We start from the raw sequence: 19,664 nt of genomic DNA on the forward strand, positions 1-19,664 counted from the left end.
GAGGGGGGAGGGGGGAGATTTTTTTTTTTTCTGTTATTGTAAATTTATTGTAAGCTTAAAACAGTCAGGAAAAAAATCCTCCTGAACTCAAGTTTGCAGTCAGATACAGATCAGTGAATGCAGAGAACTTTCTTTTACCACTATGCAGGCTTAGAATACAATCTCCAGGAAATGGTGATCTAGGAGCTCTATTCCATAAAAGGGAAAAGTATTCAGAGGCCCTTGGCTTTCACGATGTTCTCTCTGCAACTTATTTTACCATAGCACAGAAAGCTAAGTATAATCAGTTAACTTACCCTCGCTGGGTCACAGACAAGCACCGAATTAGCAAAGGCTTAGAATAAAGGTGACTTACTCCATCTTCACTGCTAGTTTAACAGCTGACCTCAAATGCTCTGTCAAATTATAGCAAAAAAAAAAAAAAAAAAAAAGTATATGTATGTATACAAAGGGAGACAGCACGCACACACATACACAGAAATAAACAATTAAGAACATTTCTTGACCTCATATTGCCTCCAGCAAAGTCAAGCAACTTGTTCGTCAGCAATGGGAGTTGCAAACACAGCTGAACTGAAGAACTTTTTGTGCTGCTTTCTTTGTAAAGAAAGTCACAAAAAGTCCTACAAAGTGGGCATAAAATGTTAGAAAATGAGCTTTTAAAACTCCCTTTTGATAGATATAAAAGTATATGAATTCCATGGGGCATTTTCAATTAGATTTTTGAAACTTGAGTTACTTAAGGAACACCAAGTTGTTATTTCATTCAAACAGAATGTGAGCAAAACATTTTCCCTGTGTTTTGTATCATAGGATAAGCCTTTCAAACACAAAGCAGTGTTTTAGTATTTAAAATATATAAACATATTTTGCTGGCATGGATTGCCTATCTAAGAACAACAAACAAAAACAGATTCAAAATGTCTTAAAGGACCTTTAAGATCCTGCACTGGGACTTCAAAATATTTCTTTAACAAAAACATCCATTGGAAAAGAAAAAAATGCAGCTCAAGTTGATTCATTTACCTTCTTACCCTACATAGCAAAAGACACTATATGAAAACTGTGAGGCACTTTATTGCCTGTAACATAGATATCTACTTTTTTACCATAAAAAGTTTTTTTTCCACATTAATGTTTAAGTTTACAAGATATTAAGAAATCGCCTCAACCATAGCTTACCACAAAACATGGTTATAGTTCCAGGACTAATATAAAACATGCTCTGTGATAATTCTCATGATCCAAGTTCTGCCCACATTAATATCTATGCCACTATACAAGGTAGTGTCTGGAAAAAAATTAAGTGGTGTTCCTATTTATAAGATAAAGAACAACAGTACCGGGGCATGCAAAGTGTATGCGATTAGTATGCAGGTCTCAGCTTTAATTCCTAGGAAGTGTTGTGATTAACTCCCAAGCAATTTATAAGATATTTCAAAACAATTGGAACACTTCAAAAGACGAAATCTCAAAGACAAGAGATAACACCTGAATAATTCTGTCACAGTAACTTTTTAGGTTCATTTAATCCATTTTTTTTTTTTGGGGGGGGGGGGAGTTTTGTCTTGTACTCTAAAAAAAATTGGGAAATAAATATAAAGAGCACAGGCAGGAAATAACAAAAGTGCAAGAAGAATAAATACAGTAAATGTCCCCATCTTCTAACAAACTTGTGTCTCTTGAACCTAATAGATACAATCTTTCTCAAGACCACAAACTAGCCATATGGGATTTGCCTTACCAAGATACACTACAGAGAAGAATCTGCCTTTCTACTACTACTTTTCCTCACAACTAAGGAACATGGTTTAACACCAGAAAGGAAAAGTTACAACATGCAGATAATAGTAGACAATGCTGATATAAATAGAATTCTTTACTTATAAAATAAATACAACATTGGGCAAGTCAAACTCAAACTTCACAAAATATTCCTGTGATATATGGCCAGCCTGATCTGATCTGAGGCTATTAGGAAAATGCCTCTGCAAATGTCTAATTAGGGTGCAATTCTCTTTTCAAACAAGCAAAGGCAGTGGGAAAAGAGGGGAAGATGGATGACTTAATCAACAAAACCAGGTTCCAAAAGCACAGCATTTGGTCAGATATCTAAAATTTTATATGACAGTTTAAAGAAATAAAATAACTAATTCCCCACAGAGCTTGCCCACAATGTTTCCTGACAGCTGTTGTACATGACTTGAATAGAATTTGTTTTGATTCAGTTTTAGACTTATTTTATCCATTACAAAATAAAAATAATTTAAAAAATCAACTTGTCACTGATTCCACACATAACCAACAGCTATTTTAACATAGTTAAATGAAAGTTTAAGGCTGCAATTGTATGTGCAAACAATGTTTTTTTCAGTGAAAAGAGTATGTCAGCTTTATCTTGTTTTTGCAATATTCATAAAATCTGTTTTATTAGTGTATTGGTTTAACTATTTTGCAGTAAAGCAAGCTGAGGAGCTTACAATTTTTTATTTTATTTTTATAAGAATTTTAGTTTGAATTTTATGCTGAAGACAATCAGTAAGCAAAGCATATAAAGTTTTAGAAACACTGAGGGCCAGGACTTCACTTGCATCTTAGATTAATATACATGGACAAAAAAGAGAAGGAGAGTTAGGAGTTGTTATTGCACGAAACAAACCTTTAAAAATTACTCAGTTTGGATGGCAAAGTCCTTATTTCCTGATTTTATTTAGAACTAAATGGAACTTAAAGGAAATTAGGTCACAAGTAGTATTACCTTTTTTCGAAAACAACTGAATGTAGGAGTTGTATAGGAGTTCACAAACATCTGTTTTCCCTCACTCAATTTTTTGGGTCCAGCAGTAATAGAGTTACATGAATTTAACTGGCAGCTGTTTCCAGGGTCACATTTAAGATGTTATCTCGAAAGTACAGAACTTTAAAATGAAAACAAAAATGAAAACATTCTTTGTGACACAAGTGAAAACACAAGCATCTCTCTCCTTTGCTTTCTTCTCCATCTCCACATAGACCATTTAGTTTTACTACTGCTCTTCAGGCATCCCTGTGTATTTCATGGCCCAGAAGCAAGAGAGCTTCTTCACAAAGTGGAAAAAAAATGAAGTAAATATGAAACCACATGATAATTCTTTCAAACTAACAGTGAAAGCCACACATGTATTTCTTAGTACTGATGATAGGTTAATGCTCAAATTTTTATCCAATATTGAACTATTTAAGATTTGAAGCAGGGTAGATCATTTTCCTCACAGGAAACCATCTCTGCAAGCCACATAATAAACCCTTACTGCACATGACTGACTACTGAACAAGTACACCCAAAGGCTCTGAAATACTCTTAGCTGCTAACAGAACTTAGCAGCCCAGAAGTTTTTAGATATGCCTCCTGCATTTTAATTACAACTTAATCATATTTTCCATTATCATTTTAATCATTTTTTCCTTGTTTCGTGTTAAAAAAAACACTCCGTCATTTGTGCATATTTCATGAGCTCTGTTAACAGGCCAGCTTTCATTTTACCTCATTCTACTTCTTCCTGGCCTTCCTTTTTAGTTCTTTGACCCTCAACGGGCTTTCAACTAGAGTGCCAAGCAGTAGTCAAGAAGTAGCAGGGTGCAGCCAGATGACCACCATGCAATTAGCTGGGAAGAACTTGGGAAAATTTTAAAAATGTATATTTGTTTCTTCTAGATTATTTTTGATGGCCTTGAAGGAAGTGCAGTTTAAAGGAAGAATATAAGCAGTGGGTGGATATCTGGCAGGTAAGGATTTCTAAGCATAAGGAACAGCATGCAAAAGTGTGAAGATGAGAATAGTACATTAAGCGTGATTTAGGAAGGTAGTTCAGAAGGAACCTAGAGGTAAAAAATATCCGGAGAAAAAGTCTGTCTTACAAAAAAAAAGATAATGACCCTAAAATAGTAGAAAATCCCAAAAAGCTGAAAATGGAATACTAGTAAAAAAAATGTTGCTCTTTTATTCCTAAATAACTTACTGTGTATAATAAATGCTAATTTCTTTAGCTTCCATTTTAGCATGGCGGTCCTTAAAACTAATCCTGGACCTGACACATCTGCACTGACGACACCCAACAGAAATTACTAGTGATGATATTAAGAATAATACCTGTAGAAAATGTTGTACTTCTAGATGAGCATCAGGTAATCAGTAACACAATTATTTGAGTTTCTTCACAGCCCTCACAGATTTAGAGAAACCTGAATATGTTTCTACAGTCTGGACAGCATTTATTACACATCACATTCCAGTTACACATTTATTTTTGTCTATGATGTAGGTTGAGTTGGTAACTTGAGCTGAGAGATTCTCAAATTGCCATTTGACTATATTCTTAAAATTAGAACAAATTTCCAAGAGGGGAGCAAGAAGGGAAGACGAGGGAAGAAAAATTTTATGTCCTCTTGCCAATTCATTCTTTTTTACAGGAATGTTTTGAGGTTATATTACATGCATGCTTTTCATATAAACATTCTATAGACTATTCTGTTTTCAAAGGCAGGTTAAAATTTTTGGAAATGTTATTACTAAAGGCTTAACTTAGAAACATAAATACACTGAGAGCAATTAGGGCAGAATGCTATTGCTTAGTGACCCAGAAGTCTTGTTGCTAGTCAAGAAAAGATGAAGAAATAAAACAACAAAATTCCTTCATTCTAAATCAAAAGGGGTAATCCCAAAGGGCACACTTTAAGCAAACCAACAATAAAGTTCTTGTGATCCTAAAATGAAATTACAGTCTTCCAGGCAGGACAATCAAACTCAGCTCTGCATCTTACATAAATAAACGACAAAGAGGACAAAAATAAGTATTTTATTCTTATTTAAAGGAAAAAAAAAAAAAGGAAGTTTGTTGAAGCTATTTTAAATAGCTTTTTTTTCAGAATTTAGAAAGGTTTTTTCATGCAAATGAGATGAACCACATCATCATGACCAAATGGCAGTTCAAGCAGGATTCTCAGAAAAGCTGCATATAAAGATCTCCCTTTCCCAGGAGGCTTCTTGCACAAAATCAGATTCACAGTTGTTTGTTGTCACACAAACACATTTGTGTTTGCATCGCAGAAAACAACATAGCTAAGAAAGCATTAATTTGTCTTATTTTCTTCCTTATGAAACAAAATAACTATGAATCTCATTTCAACAAGTTTTTTAAATATTGCTTGCACTAGGAAGTGAATAAATGTAGCATCATCTTATTCAAATAATCTGACTTAGGGTGCAGACTTTTTAACGTGATTATGACTAGGTTCTGTATCACTGTATAACAATCAGACTGGAGCACCAGTTCACAGAATTGAAGAATTTTTCGAAGTAGAAAGGTCATCTGGTCCAAACTCCTGCTTCAAGCAGGACTGACACTACAGCAACCAGACCAGGTTGCCCAGGGCTTCTTCCAGATGAATTTTGAAAACTTTCAAGGATGGAAATTCCACAGTTTCTGCACAACCTGCTGCAGTGATCAGTTACCTTGGTAGTAGTTAAAAATTAAAAAGCAAAAAAAACCAAGCAGCTTCTATTTAGACAGAATCTCCCTTTTTCTTTTTCTAACCATTGCCCCTTGCTCTCTTGCCCTGCATCTCTAAAGAAACTAGACCCATATTTTTAGTAACCTCTTCTTAAGTATTTAAAAAACTACTGCTAGGTGTCCCTAAACAGCCTCTTCTCCAGGCTCAACAACACAGTGCCCAGAGTCTCTCCTCACAGGACATGAGTCCTGACATTAATTGAACCTCCCCTGGACTTGCTCATTTTTATCAATGTGCTGGGGTCCCAAAACTGAAAGCAGCAATGCAGGCTTGATGAGAGTATCTTCGGATTCATCCTCCAGATTCATCACTGTGGCAGATGAACAGTATAGACCCTTAAGGAACTCTACTTGAAACCAACCTGGAGATAGAATATGAACTAACCAAATCCTTTGAACCCAATAATTCATCTGTTTTCTCACTGATCCTGCAGATCATTCATCTAGGCTGTAATGTCCCAACCTGGATACAATGATGCCACACCAATTGCTTTTGCTAGAAACAGTCCAATTTTACCCCCCCGCCAATATTCAGCTCTAGCTACCTGGGAAGAGACAAAGTCCAGTAAATATCCAATTCCCTCCTGCCAACACATGATCTAGAAGCCAGTAATAAGCAATAGCACAATTCTATAAGGCCCTCCTTAAGGCTCTTCCCATTGGAAATAGAAACGCAGTTGAAAAACGATATGCAGACTAATTTCCTCTATCAATATCTACCTTCAGAAACAAGATATCACGAACAGCAATAAATAAGTAATAAAAATAATAATAAAGAAATTATTCATTTCAGGATTATCCAAAAGAAAAAAAAAGCAGCTCAAACTCCTTTTTCTCTATGTGTGGAAGTAAAAAAAAGATTTTGCAAACATGCTTTACAGAAAGGTTTTTTGTCTATATTGCTGAATCATCCATTGCTTTCTTTGTGCTGTGTTACTCTTCACTAGTGAAAGTTACAGGACTGCCATGGATTGCTATGGAACAATACTCTCTCCAAACATAGCCCAATCTTTCTATATAGCTTGAATTTTAAGAATTTAACCCCGAAAGCCCAAAGAAACCTACCAAAGTAGTAGATAACCTTACCAATCAAGTGCTACTTTTCTTACTTTGAGGAAGCACAACATAGTGCAACACGGACAACACCGAAGTGAGCACTGTCAAATTTGAAACAGCAAAGTTAAACTCCTAAAATCAGATTTAAATGAAAGAAGAATACAGATCCTCTTACTTTTAAGGCCTTGGATTTATGTGTACTCCCAGTGAAGAAAATGAAACCAGTTTTGGTTACACACCTAATCCTAGACTCAGGAGCTTACAGCTTGCACTCTAATTTGAAAATTACTCTTCTTTAGTATGACCTTGCTAGAAAACTTTGGAAGAAAAGAATACATCTCATTCATTAGAAACCTACCACAACTCTGCAAGCTTTTAAGAACCAATGGCTTGATAACCTTATTCTTGTGGTTTTCAAGGATTGTTCTCCAAAAGCCAAAAGTCAGAAAGCTACCAATAAACAAAGTTATGAAATAAGAACATAAAAGCCCTTTCTCGACTTGATTTGCATGCATTTTTACCAAAAAGCCACATTTTTTCAGGGGAATTGGACTGCTCAGAACAAAGCTTTACCCTCTGAGGCAGAAGCTTTTCTGGAATTGCATAAGCCGAATGTAGCAAAATGTTCCTCACGGCCAATTAATCAAAATTTCTGATAAAATTATTCAGTCAGCATTATTCCTGCTCTGATTTTCCAGGAGTTGGTTGATCCAAAAACAATTTATCAACTTTATGTATCATCTGATCTCATTGACATCTAAAATCTTCCATTTGTTATGTTTCTGTTAACACTGGGTACATGGAGCCCCAACAGAGAGGTGAACTTGAAGCACAGAATTGTTTCTCAGGCAAGGATAATGACAGATTAGGCGGCTTGCATTTTATATATCATATTTGAAAAGTTTGCCTGAAAATCGAAAATGAAAAATGGGGGATGGAAAGAGGTTGGAAAGGACAGAATGACTCATGGAAGAGACTTTAAAAGACAAGCAGGGTATATCATAGGTCAAGACTGCTGTAGAAATGCAAGATTATCACATTCTGGTTGTTCTCTGTGTCCCTCTTATGGACTGTGTATCATCCTAATAGTAAGAACAAATAAATGAGGTATATGCTTGTCTCTTTGCAATTTGCAAGGCAACCATTTAGCTCAAGCTGCTGCTGATGGGGCTTGTATGCTGAAACACTGAACTGTAACTGATGGAGCTGGAAGACAAACATGTCTTGGAAGACAAACAGAAGAATAGAAGAAAAAAATACTTAGAAAACTTGTTTTAGAATAAGGTAATCCACATTATAGCAATTGTAGGCACAAGTTTTTCTGCACAGTGCTAAATAATATAAAACTATAAAGATAAAATGAACTTAAAAGTAATGCTAAAACACCAATAATCCACTAAATTTCATTATTAAGCAAAGTTTTGGAGCTGTAGAAGACCTCTGAAAGGACCTCTGAACATACATGGGTAAAATAACCTAAAAATATACATAGCTAAATCAGAGCCTGTGATTATGTTTTACAAGTCAAGAAAAAGATTCCAGTTATTTATGTTTCTCAGGAAATATCATTCAGCAGCAACCAAAAAGGCGCAAATGTTAAGAATAGTAGGAAAGAACTGAAAACAAGATTTTGTGCTCACTAATCCTTGCAGTACAAGAGCAAGAGGATGCCCAACAGTTATCAGGCAGTATTTTAAAGACAGAAGGAAGCTCCTTCATACAATATATGAAACATAACATGAAATGTTTCACACATAACATGTATGAAACACATCTTAACAGTGAAGCTTGTTATCACAGGAAGCTGTAGAAAAGAAACATATAAGCAAATTTAAAGAGGGATTAGCTGGTTTTAGAGGAGAGGTACTGTGCTGGTTATGCAAACTCTGAATCTGGAGCCCCCAGCCTGCAGATGGTTGAAAGCTGAGGATCCTACTTCTGCCATAACGTCCTGTTTCTAGTGTTGGATTAGGCAGAGAGTTTGTGTTACCTGGGCATGCAGTTCTTATGTTGTTTGATCAAAAAACTGAGATCAATCCAGATCAGGAAACCGAGAGGGGTAAGAAACTCTTACAAACCCTTCAACTACAAACGATCACAACACTCTCTCATCTTTCTTATTATCTCAGCCCACCAGTTTCTTCCTTTTCCATCCCCTCACCAGCACATACATTCAGTTGTACAGTGCTGCCTACATATCCTGCTCCAAATGCCTCACATGTGGCTGAGTCAGAAGAAGCAAAGTCATCTATTCTCCAATCAAATAGACAAACTCGGGGAATATTTTAGGACGCTCTTACAATTCCTACTTTTCTTTTCCCACAGAATCCGTATCAGTACCATGTAAAGAAATAAATCAACTGTTTTGACACAGAGAATAGAAGCAGCTATTCTGTTTCTCTAATAGAGAGAATATTGTTTGACCAATATTTGGCCAATATCCCAAATACTGTTTGGCCAACACAAGTCAGGTCTCACTAGACAAGAAAACGTAAGAAAATGGTTTCAGACATGGACAGTCTTGCTTCCTGAACTATTTGAATTGTTCAAATTTTGAGTGGCTGGATAAAGCTGCCAAATACATATCTGAGATTTCTTTCCAATATTTCTACCAAAGACAGAAACATTAGATTTGTTCTGCAGGGGAGAGAGGAGGAAGAAAAAGAATCTAGCACTATTTCGGTCTGCATGCCATCTTCAAAAAAATTAAAATTTTAATTCTCCTTCTTAGTCTTCTCTTTATCCAAATCTCAAGCAGTAAATGTTAGCAAAACGTTCTCCCAACTGTTTTGCCTCACGAAGACTAGAATTATTAGCTTTCCTGCAAATATCTAATGTTATTGCACCAATCATCTTTCATATCCATTATCTATTTCTTTCTTACAGGATACAAATACAGTATACAGTAGTACATTTGACTATAAGCAACCATTTGTCAGGACAGCTTAATGAACAAAATGTAGAATGCCTATATCTATGTAAAAAATCATTTTAATCTGAAGAATTAATTTGTTAATTAATACCATAGCATTGTTTGATCTACTTAAAGAGGTTGATGCCAAATTGTGTCGAATATGTTTCTAAGCCATGTAGAGATTTTTTCCAACACAAACTTTGTTGTTGTTAATGTTTCTTTGTTAGAACAATGTTTATTTTAATTTCCATGGCACTTAATGGCAACCCACTAATTCATTTTCTAAGTGCTCCTTTCAAGTGTTTTCTAGTTTTAACCTGTTTGAAGTAAAAAGAAGGCTGAAGAGGATAAAGTTACTAACTGAATCATTTTTGGGTTTTTGTTAAGGGAAATATTAAATATCAGAGCCATTTTTTCCAAGCTTCTTCTTGTAGAGTTAACTCAGAAATGACTTCTGGAAAGACAACAAAGAATTTGGAGGATAACAAACTTCGAAGCTACAATTCTTGACACAACAGTTAATTTGTCTATGTGAGTGAATGGTACTATATTTTTTTAGTAATCCACTTGAAAGAAAGGAAAGCTTGTATTCTGAACGCAGGAATATTAAGTAGCGCTAACCTATACACAAGACTCCTATCATTGGATGAGATCCCAAATAAAAAAAATCAATGCAACTGTTTCAAATGATAGAAGTACAATTTAAAATGTAGTTACAGATAGATATTTCCATTACCTATTGGCAGATTTAAAGGTTTTGAAGTATCACTGTGAGCATATTGTATATGTGAAGAAAAGACAATGAGAATGCAACAGGGTGATGGCTAGAATACTGTAGACAGGAACTCCTTGTTCTAAAAAAAATAATGTTTTCTAGGCAGAATTAAAAAGAAAAGAAATACTCTTCCAAAACAAATAATGAAGAATAATCAAGCAAAGGAAACTGGATGTTACCACAGATTAGGTTATTTCAAATAACAAAATGCCTAAGCACTCACTGTAAGAAATAATGCATGAAATCGATTTATTCAAGAGCGAGTAACATCAAATCCTGACTTTTTTTTTTCCGAAAGTTACCTTCAACAAAAAGAGCCTCTAGAAAATCATAATGTGAAGTGAAGGAAGCCGGAGGAGGAGTTGCACTTTAACAGGATCCACATCTCCCTTTTGCGAGCATCTGTTTAGTGTTGCTGCTTTTCCCACTCATTTAAAATTCAAGAAAGCAGGAGTGGGGGAAGAAAACGAAGTACACAATGATCTGATCCACCATCATAATATTTACATACTTCAGGTCATTTTCACAGAAGTAATCCAGGATTCTGCTGCACATTATAAAGAAAAAACTCCTAACCCTATCATACACAATTAAAAAGGGAGGCCTGAGGAAGCAGGTGCAAGAGCAGTCTCCGTTCTTGCCAGCTCCCAGTTCCTACTGCTGATGTGAAACACTGGGAGTTTCTTTAACCTTAGAGTTCGCATAGCGACCTTGAATACACACAGCTATATGGGACATCATTAATGGAGAACCCATTTTAGACACAAGGGTATTTTCACACAAGGCATTCTTGATCCTCAGCTGCCTTTTCAAAATGGTCAGAAAGGAAAAGAGAGCTGCCCCTTCGGATGCTACTTTATTCTCTCTGGCTGAGCTTCAAAACATCTGTTACATAAGGAAAATCTAATCAGAAGAGCAGTTTCTGCCTGTCTGGCTGATATTTATTCACCATGGGAAGAACCTATCCCCTAACAACATTCTCATGAGCCTGCCTGACACACATGACCACCAAACTGAAAAGAGTCTATAGCCTGTTCCCAATGACTGCAGAAAGCTCTGGACTTTTCCCTTTAGGCTCTGCAGCTTTGATGGGAAAATCTGCAAAACAGATAAGGGTCAGTTCCACAATCTAACTGTGCTCTGCTCTGCTTCGGGAAGACAACAGGCGTACGGACAGCCACCAGTTATCACAGCATAGTATGAAATGACTGGAGAGTTGCCAGCATGTAGCTTTCATGATCTGTATCAAGCACATTTGCAAGTTTTCCCATAATAAAGCCACGATAGCAGTGCACAAATGGACAGTTTGTAACCTATGTCTCCATTAGGAAACAAGATATTTTTAAAATAGTTGAGCTAGTGAAATGTGTTTTTGAGTGTTTTATTTAAAGAATTTTGTATCTTATCTCCCTCAATTAGAGTAAGACCAGTTGTCTCCTAGTCTCCTGCATGTCTGGAGGGAAAAGAGACAGTAATTTTGATGCCTGGTTTTGAGCTTCACACATCCCAGGTTGCCAGCTGGCAGCTCAAGCAGAACCAATGACTTCAGCTCGCAGTAAAGCCTCTTTTCCTTAGCAGCACTGAGCTGGGTCTCTCTTCCCTTACGAAGTCATTGGTTTTCACAAAATTTGTGAAAATCTTATAACATCCAGGATCTTATAACCTCCGGGATCCACACAATCTAGCCAAACTTGACAAATTAGGAGTTCAAAAAGTAGCAGGAGGGAATGGAAGAAAGGCAGGGAAGGGAGAAGGACAGCTGGCTGACAACCAGCATAACAGCACAAGCTTCATTCCAAGGAAAACAAGACCAAAAATAGATTTTGAAAACAATAAATGCATTACTAACACTTAAAGAAAGCTAGTATCTAATACATAATGAAAAACAGAACTCTTTAGCCAATAGCCTTAGGGTTTTTCAATTTATTTTCTTCCATTTCCTTGGGAAGAAGCTTATGTAGCTATGCTGTCTGCTCAACTCCACCTTTCCCCGCCCCTGCCCTACGATATAGTTTGAAGTTGTTGACCAGCTTCAACCAAAACTGAGCCACAGAATGACCTGTGTCATGGGGTCTGCGTTTCTGTGGTAGCTGCAAGTTCAAGGGCAGAGCATCCATAACAGAGAGGCTGTATGAAATGGCTCTGAAATACAGGAGGAAGAGAGGATATTGTCACAAAGGATGGGGAGAATGCTATGGATAAAAGACATGGTTCTATCAAAAAAAACAAGTTTCTGTATTTCAAGTATTTGACATTTAGAGTTTCATGACACATAAAAGCTACAAGCTTCACACATTTTCTCCTCCTCTTCATATTCCCCCACATTTAGCTTATGTGTACAGGCACATACTGTCTACTGTAAAAATTGCATTAGAGTAAACGAAACAGATGTGCTAATTTTACAGGCATGGTATGTGTAATCAGAAAAGCATTTTCAAAACTAGGCAAAAAAAAGTATCACTAAAATTCCAAGATAATTTGAATTAATAAACAAGTATCAATAGATATTTATGGATTTAATGTCTATGAGATTTGTTCAAAACAAATAAAACAACAACAACAAAAAGTACCTTTTCCCCCTTGAACCTTTTTTAAAGAACAATCCTATTTGAAACAACTACCCCGGTCTCCATGTAGAGCAGTTGAAAAGAAAAAGTAAACAAAGAATCCATGCAGAGGCTACGTGAGACAGTGTTGTTTCCATGGTCATGCAAATTTTTGCAAAGGTACAAAATGTCAGATTTCTCACTGCTTAAAAAACAAAACTTAAATACCAATATTGTTTCCAATATGCTCACAATTCATTATAAAAAAAATTTAGGCTGCAAAGTCCCAAGCCCCAGAGGGAGACTAAGGAACCACTGTCTTCCAGTAACCACTCTTTCGTTCCCTATCTCCTTCTCACAGCAGAGTTCCCACAGCTGTGGGAAGCAGAAAGGCATTTCAGACTGACTACAGCAGTCAGAGGAAACACAATCTGAAGCACTCTGCATGTTCAGTGTCATAATCTGTTTCACAAGCAGGAGGAATCTAGAGAAAGACCAACATTTTCAGCAGCAATTTCTGTTATGAAAAGTCAGTTGGATCAAGTGTGAATCCCTTTTGATCCAGCCACATGGGAATTCATGTTTGCTTACAGACAGTAGCACAGGATACCTGGAACTGTGTGGCTCTGCCCGCTCTGCATGCTCTGCCCGCTAACATGCTGAGCATTTTTGTCAGCTTCTCAGGCCAACTATCGCCTTCTCCCAGAAAGGGCTTGTAATGAACTACGGCAACTTGTACTTCATTTTTGACATTTTTATTGCTATAGCAACTGAGTGTAGGCATTTAAACATAGCAACAGACTTTTTATAGCACTTTCTTGGATGTTAAAGTGGCACGTTGTTTTATTTTCTAAGCAGATGCTCAAATAGATAAGTATACAAGATTATCGTACAGTATGTATCTTCAAAAGGAAGGGAAAAATCTTCAGCACTTCATGAAATATTTTAACCTCTGAATCATAAAGGCAGGCAGATGATATTTAGGCATACTGAGAGTTTAATAGAATTTGTTCTGAGAAAGCACATCACTAGCTGCTACATGAAAATAAGATTAGATGAGAAATTTTGGATTGATTTGTGCCCATATGGTTTAAAAACAAACAAGAAATTTACAAGGTCCTGCTCAGAGTTTAAAAATTAAGAACATCAACACTGATTCTTCCCTGATAAGGCAAGGAAAAGGGGGAACTGTCTTGAAACCAACAATCTTGAGACCAAGATGCTCAGGAGAGATAACAACTCACTGACGCTCCAGACACAGTAATGAAGAACTGAGAATTTGACCGTGTAGTTTAAGGAATTATTGTTCACCAGCTCCACAGTAAAAAAAAGTTACCTTTCTCTAGTCTGCTTCTTCTCTTTTGGGTCCTTAAATTTGGTATCATTTCTACAAAAGGGCAGTAAAAACACTGTAACGTAATTTCTGAACACCTTCCAAGGCATGGAAATACCAAGCAGCAACAGTACAGATTTCCCAAAGACTCTTCAGGTGTTATTCACCTTTCCATTATGTTTATATGTCAGTCTTGTATAGAGTGGGATGGTTGATGTTTGCCATCTTACCAACAAAAGCATTTAAAAATCTGCTAAACAGGAAAAGTCAAGGATTTTTTTTTAAATGAAACCAACAGGAAATATCAAGAACTCCTCATAAGAGTATAGAGTTTTTAGTATTCTAGAGAAATTATTCTATCAGCATACAATTTTTATCTTTTGGAAGGGAATTTTTAACACTGTGTTTTACTCAATAGAGATATTACAAACTCATTCCCAAAACTCAGCACAAGACTAATTTTGAGTTTTTATGATATTGAGTATCAGGTTTTTAGATTGTATCCCAAAAGGTCTTTCTTCCTGTCCTTCACAACTATTTTCACTTTATTTAAGGTAAAAACAGAGCAGTCTCAAACCTGCTTTAAGTACTTTGGAAACTTGAGAATTCTGATATATCTGCTTGGTGTTCTATAGTCTGCTCCACTCACTACTGCACTTACTAAAAATGGCATTTAGAGCAATCCTGATAATTATACCTATGAAAGAATAGAGGTAATAGTAAGTTTATTAATGGCGACAAACCTCAGGGAAGTCGAGATGATAGGCACAACTATATTCACACAGGGAGTTGCAAGCAATCGCGCAGGGAGCTGCAAGCAATAGATTTGCTCACAAGATTAAAAAAAGGCATTTCCCAGTCTGAGCAGCAGTGCAGCATCAGGCTGATTTTGCACCTCCTCCTGGAGCAAGCTCCACCTACCACAGCAACTGCACCACTAACCACAGCACACTGTTTTCATGAGCTCAGAGGTCAGCTATATTCATTCACCATTTGAAAAGAAAAATAAAGGAAAATGCAGTGGCTGAAGTTGTGAAGTACACGTGCATATTTTTATGCACCGTAAAACATACTTCCTCTTTCCTCCACAAGCTCCACTTCAACTTACAGTTAGACATCTTATTTTTAATTTCTGTGTTCAGCAGGTAGGACACAGTTCAGCCCTTCATAACTTCAGATATTTTAAATAGGAAGTTTTAATCTATATATTCTGTTTTATTACATTCTATCATATGCACTGCATAGAGAAGCTTTGTACTTCAAAGAGAACTGAGGAACATATAAAATGAGCAAGGGGATTTGTCATTTCCAAAATTTCAGAAACACATATCATTCTACAAATCCTATTTGTTGGTGAATCCCTTTGGGTACAAAACAAGATGGGTGAAAAAAAACCTGTTACCTGTTTGCTTCTATTCAAGTTCCCACAGATTTCACTCTTATTTCCCGATAACTATAACAGCCTTTACCTTTCTAGCATTCATTAGGGCTTGATCTGGCACTGCTGAAGTAAATGGAAACTTTGCTAATGATTTCAATAGCAAAGGCTCAGAGCCAAATTCCCCATGTATAACTTCAGCATTACAAAACATTCTGCAGAATTATATAAACAGTCATCATTTTACTCTGAAGGTCAGCCTCAAGCCCAAAGCCATTTTCCTACTTGATCCAGCAGCAATGGAATTTCTACCACGTCCATTTCTAGTACACAGAACTTAAAAACTGGCACGAACAACTGCACAACTCAAATATTTTTTTTTTCCCACCAGTTGGTCTATTGACTTACCAACTCTTTTTTTTTTTCTGCATAGAAGTTGCAGGAACTAGCCCAGCAAACCCTATTACAGTGCCATAGGACTGTGGCCCTGTTCTGACACTTACCAAGAGAAAACGTACTGGCACTTAAATTAGGGGAGCATGCAGTGATTCTAGAGCACAACTTCCCATACTAACATGACAGTCTGTTTTAGCAGCAGCTGGGGGAAGAGGCAAACTTGCAGGCATACAAACACTTCAGCTAAGTTTGGCCATTTCTCTCCACTCCTCCTGCTCTCATCCTCCTCTCCTAGGAGGATGTCTATGAGAATAAAACAAACAAACAACAACAACAACGTCACACTAAAAAAAACCCCAACTTTTTCTACAAACCTTGCTTTGTGTAAGCCCTAAAGCAAGTCATAGCTATAGTATTCACAGGTCCCTCCTGCCTTGTGATGCCCAATAACTGTGAATTTTGTGTATTTTAAGGATACTAAACGTTTGAGCATAGGATTCTTTATTCACTTACTAGTGGCTTTTTTTTAATTGCATCTCTCAGGTAATTAATATAATTTGTAATTCCTTTTTAAATGGAATTTCTCAAGTGACTTTCCAGATTGTACAATTAGTAATCATATATTAAAACAAAAAGCCTGTCATGCTATCATTACTTCCTAGTAAGCATGCAGGCTATATTCACCATCTGGTGTAGACTAACTCAAGCGGTTCCAACAAGCAATGAACTTAGCTGTCCTGTTTTAAATCTCAAATCCCTCTTTTCAGACTTCTTAGAACCCATTTTCCTGTAAGAAAAAAAATTAATTATTTCAAAATGTTGCCACAATTGTCAATTTCTGAGGTCTCCTTAACATACCGCTATACATGTGCATAACCAATAATTCCTTTCTAAAGCCACTAGTCTATAAGCTTAAAAAGATCCATCATTCAATCTTAGATTTCTTTTTTTATCTGTGATACTGAGATCCTGAACATCTTTTTTAGACACTCTTCAACGGAAATACAAATGGAGAACACATCACAAGGAATTTCTTCTGTTGAGTTTAGAGTAAGACTGCAAGGTGGACAGAGAATAGATCTCTTCATGTGCCCAAATCCTGCAGATCTTTGGCCTGAATCCTGAAGTGTCAAGAATGGTGCTTCTTTTGCCTAAAGCTATGCACCCTAAGAACAGTGGATAGCTGAGCTCCACAGTGTATAAATTACGTTTACGTGTGTTCCTTAAAATGAGGTTTCACGTCTTGTCTCTTTTTGATACCAGCTCCCTATACTCAGCCCCCATAACCATCTAGCTTTTCAACCTGACTTGCCAAGCGAGTACCTTTAAAAGCTGACGGAAAGCAGTCAGCTCCCATCTTTGGCACTGGCTTCTCCCACACTCCTTCGGACCAATTAATCCAACTGCTTGATAATTTGTTTTCACTGTGTGGGGCCTGGATACACAGAACTCCAGTTAGGCTATACACCACCATTAAAACATATTTAAGGAGTCATATGTTTCATGTCCAAAAACAATTTGGAACTTAACCCAAAAGGGATGCACAGCAGATAGCTTTACTATATGCAAAATACATAGATAATGCTAGATACTTTATCATAGTGCTTATTTAAACCACAACAGTCACGTTGTACACATGAGCAGCCTATACTTCTTGTATTAGATTGCATATATTATCATGATATTGTTACTGCAAATAAATTTACATAACGGTATTCCATAATATACTCTAAGTTACAAAGAAAATAATTGTTCATATGGAGTGAGAAGAGTAATTGCTGAAATATTATAAAATAACGTATTAAAAATACACATTTAGTTGGAGAAGCGTGACACAGTTTAATTCTAGTCCATATACAATCACAAAAATAACTTAGCTTACTCAGTTAACTAACTTAGTTCTATTCTAAATGCCAGGTAATATTGTGTATCTTTGCATAAGTTAAACAGCACATATAGTGTCACAAATTAAGAAAGACATACATGACCAACAGATTAGAACAAAGGCCTTTGGGGTTGGAAAATATAAAAATATTGAAGGCATTTATTATACATCATTTAGTCCATTAGCCTATTTCCTAATTGCCTTTGTTAGTTCTAATACACCGGCCTGAATATTACAAAATGTATGGAATATTTACCCCATTCTCTTAAAGTGAACTCTCACTTAAGTATATATGACACCTGCCACTGTTAAATATAAATTCAGTAACTATTTGCACTTGCAGGAACACTGTGTTCAAAACTCCAAATTCTCCTCATTTCTGCACAGCATAAATTCACTTTAGTGTCTAACCATTCCATGAAGAGGGAGAATCTCTACCAATTGCATAGAATTTTTCACTAGGTGGAACCATCCTATATACAATTTGAAAATCAACTGACTAATGTGAGTTGTAACTAACAAATTAGTAAGTGACTTGAGTCTTCAACTGCAATTAATATTTCCTTGCACTGCCCTCATTCTTACATATTTTGTTTATATACTGCTGTCAAAAAAAGCTAAACATGCAAGTCAGAGTATTTTAATTTAGCAAAAAAATGATATAACAAACAGCATAGATAAAGGCAGAAGACTACAATACGAGATGTTTTACACAGTGTGATTTTTCCATGTTAAGGCAATATAAGCTTTAGTATTTGAAGGGCTTTTTTTTCTCCTCTTAGAGCATTCAAATTATATATAACTTCACAATATTAATCTAGCTCAACTAGTACTAAAACCTAACACATACTATGTAAAGAAATGACTCCAGAAATGTCTTTTAAAAAGATAGGTTCCAGAGATAAGTAGGTAATCCATCAAAAAGGAACAAAATTGGTATACATTGTTAAAAGCGTGCATGTGGGAGGAATGTCATATAATTAAAAAAAAAAAAAGGCAAATAACCCCACCCACATACTGTTAAATATCTGTTTACCTACAACATTTACTGCTAACGAGTACCCTCCAACGGTTAGCACAACAGAGATGAAGGCAATCTTGATTCACAGAGTTTAATTACTGACTACATACCTTTATTAACTAAACCTCAGTAAAATTAACACAGCTTTTTCTCTTTCATTCTTGCACATTCCCGATCACTATGTAAGAACAACTACATTTCCTTAACTAGATCATTTTTTTAAAGCAGCCAAAATTTGATTAAGGGGTAGAATTGGACTGGGGCAAGGGTAGGAAAAAAAAAAAAAAAAAACACAGCAACTTGCTCTCATAACAACAAGATACTGTACCTTTAAGGAAGAAACATGGTTGCGATCTGTTCCACGGCTGAAAGAGCTTATTCTTCGTTATAAAGATTACTTACCTAAAACTTCAGTTATTCCTCTTTTTCCCTCAGGCCAGCCTCTCTTTCACTCTTGGGAGCTTTTACCATTTAAGGTCAATGTTACATCTGGCTCTAGTAACTAAAGCTGAAGCAATTTTTAACTCAGAGATCCAACAGGCTGTCTAACATTAGAACGAGAGTTTAAATTTAAAGTAAGTCTTCAGAAAACCTCTTTCTTGCCTTGGAGAATTACAGAATAAAAGATTCGCCTATTCTGGCATAAGTACTCCGAGTACAAGGCACGATGCAGGCATCCTATTAGCATTCTTGAAGTTCACTGCATATAAGGCTCTAGTTACTCATTTCTGATTAAAATGGGCAAGTAGGAAGAACAGATTAAATAGTTTACATCATGTTACGTTAACCCTTAGAGTTTTGATTGAAACAT

At 36.2% G+C, this 19,664-nt stretch overlaps 1 protein-coding gene across 1 annotated transcript in view; it reads right to left on the reverse strand.

Moving 5' to 3' along the window:
• Positions 1 to 19,226, reverse strand: part of IRAG1 (inositol 1,4,5-triphosphate receptor associated 1) — a 51,850-nt gene extending 32,624 nt beyond the window's left edge. Inside the window, exon 1 of the mRNA XM_010213191.2 lies at positions 19,182 to 19,226. The gene's annotated coding sequence lies outside the window, so the exon portion shown is untranslated. The remainder of the gene's footprint in view (positions 1 to 19,181) is intronic.
• Positions 19,227 to 19,664: the final 438 nt, after the last annotated feature.

Source organism: Tinamus guttatus, unplaced genomic scaffold (assembly GCF_059628265.1).
Source record: "Tinamus guttatus ecotype Peru unplaced genomic scaffold, ASM5962826v1 Tinamus_guttatus_pri_ptg000240l, whole genome shotgun sequence".
NCBI lineage: Eukaryota > Metazoa > Chordata > Aves > Tinamiformes > Tinamidae > Tinamus > Tinamus guttatus.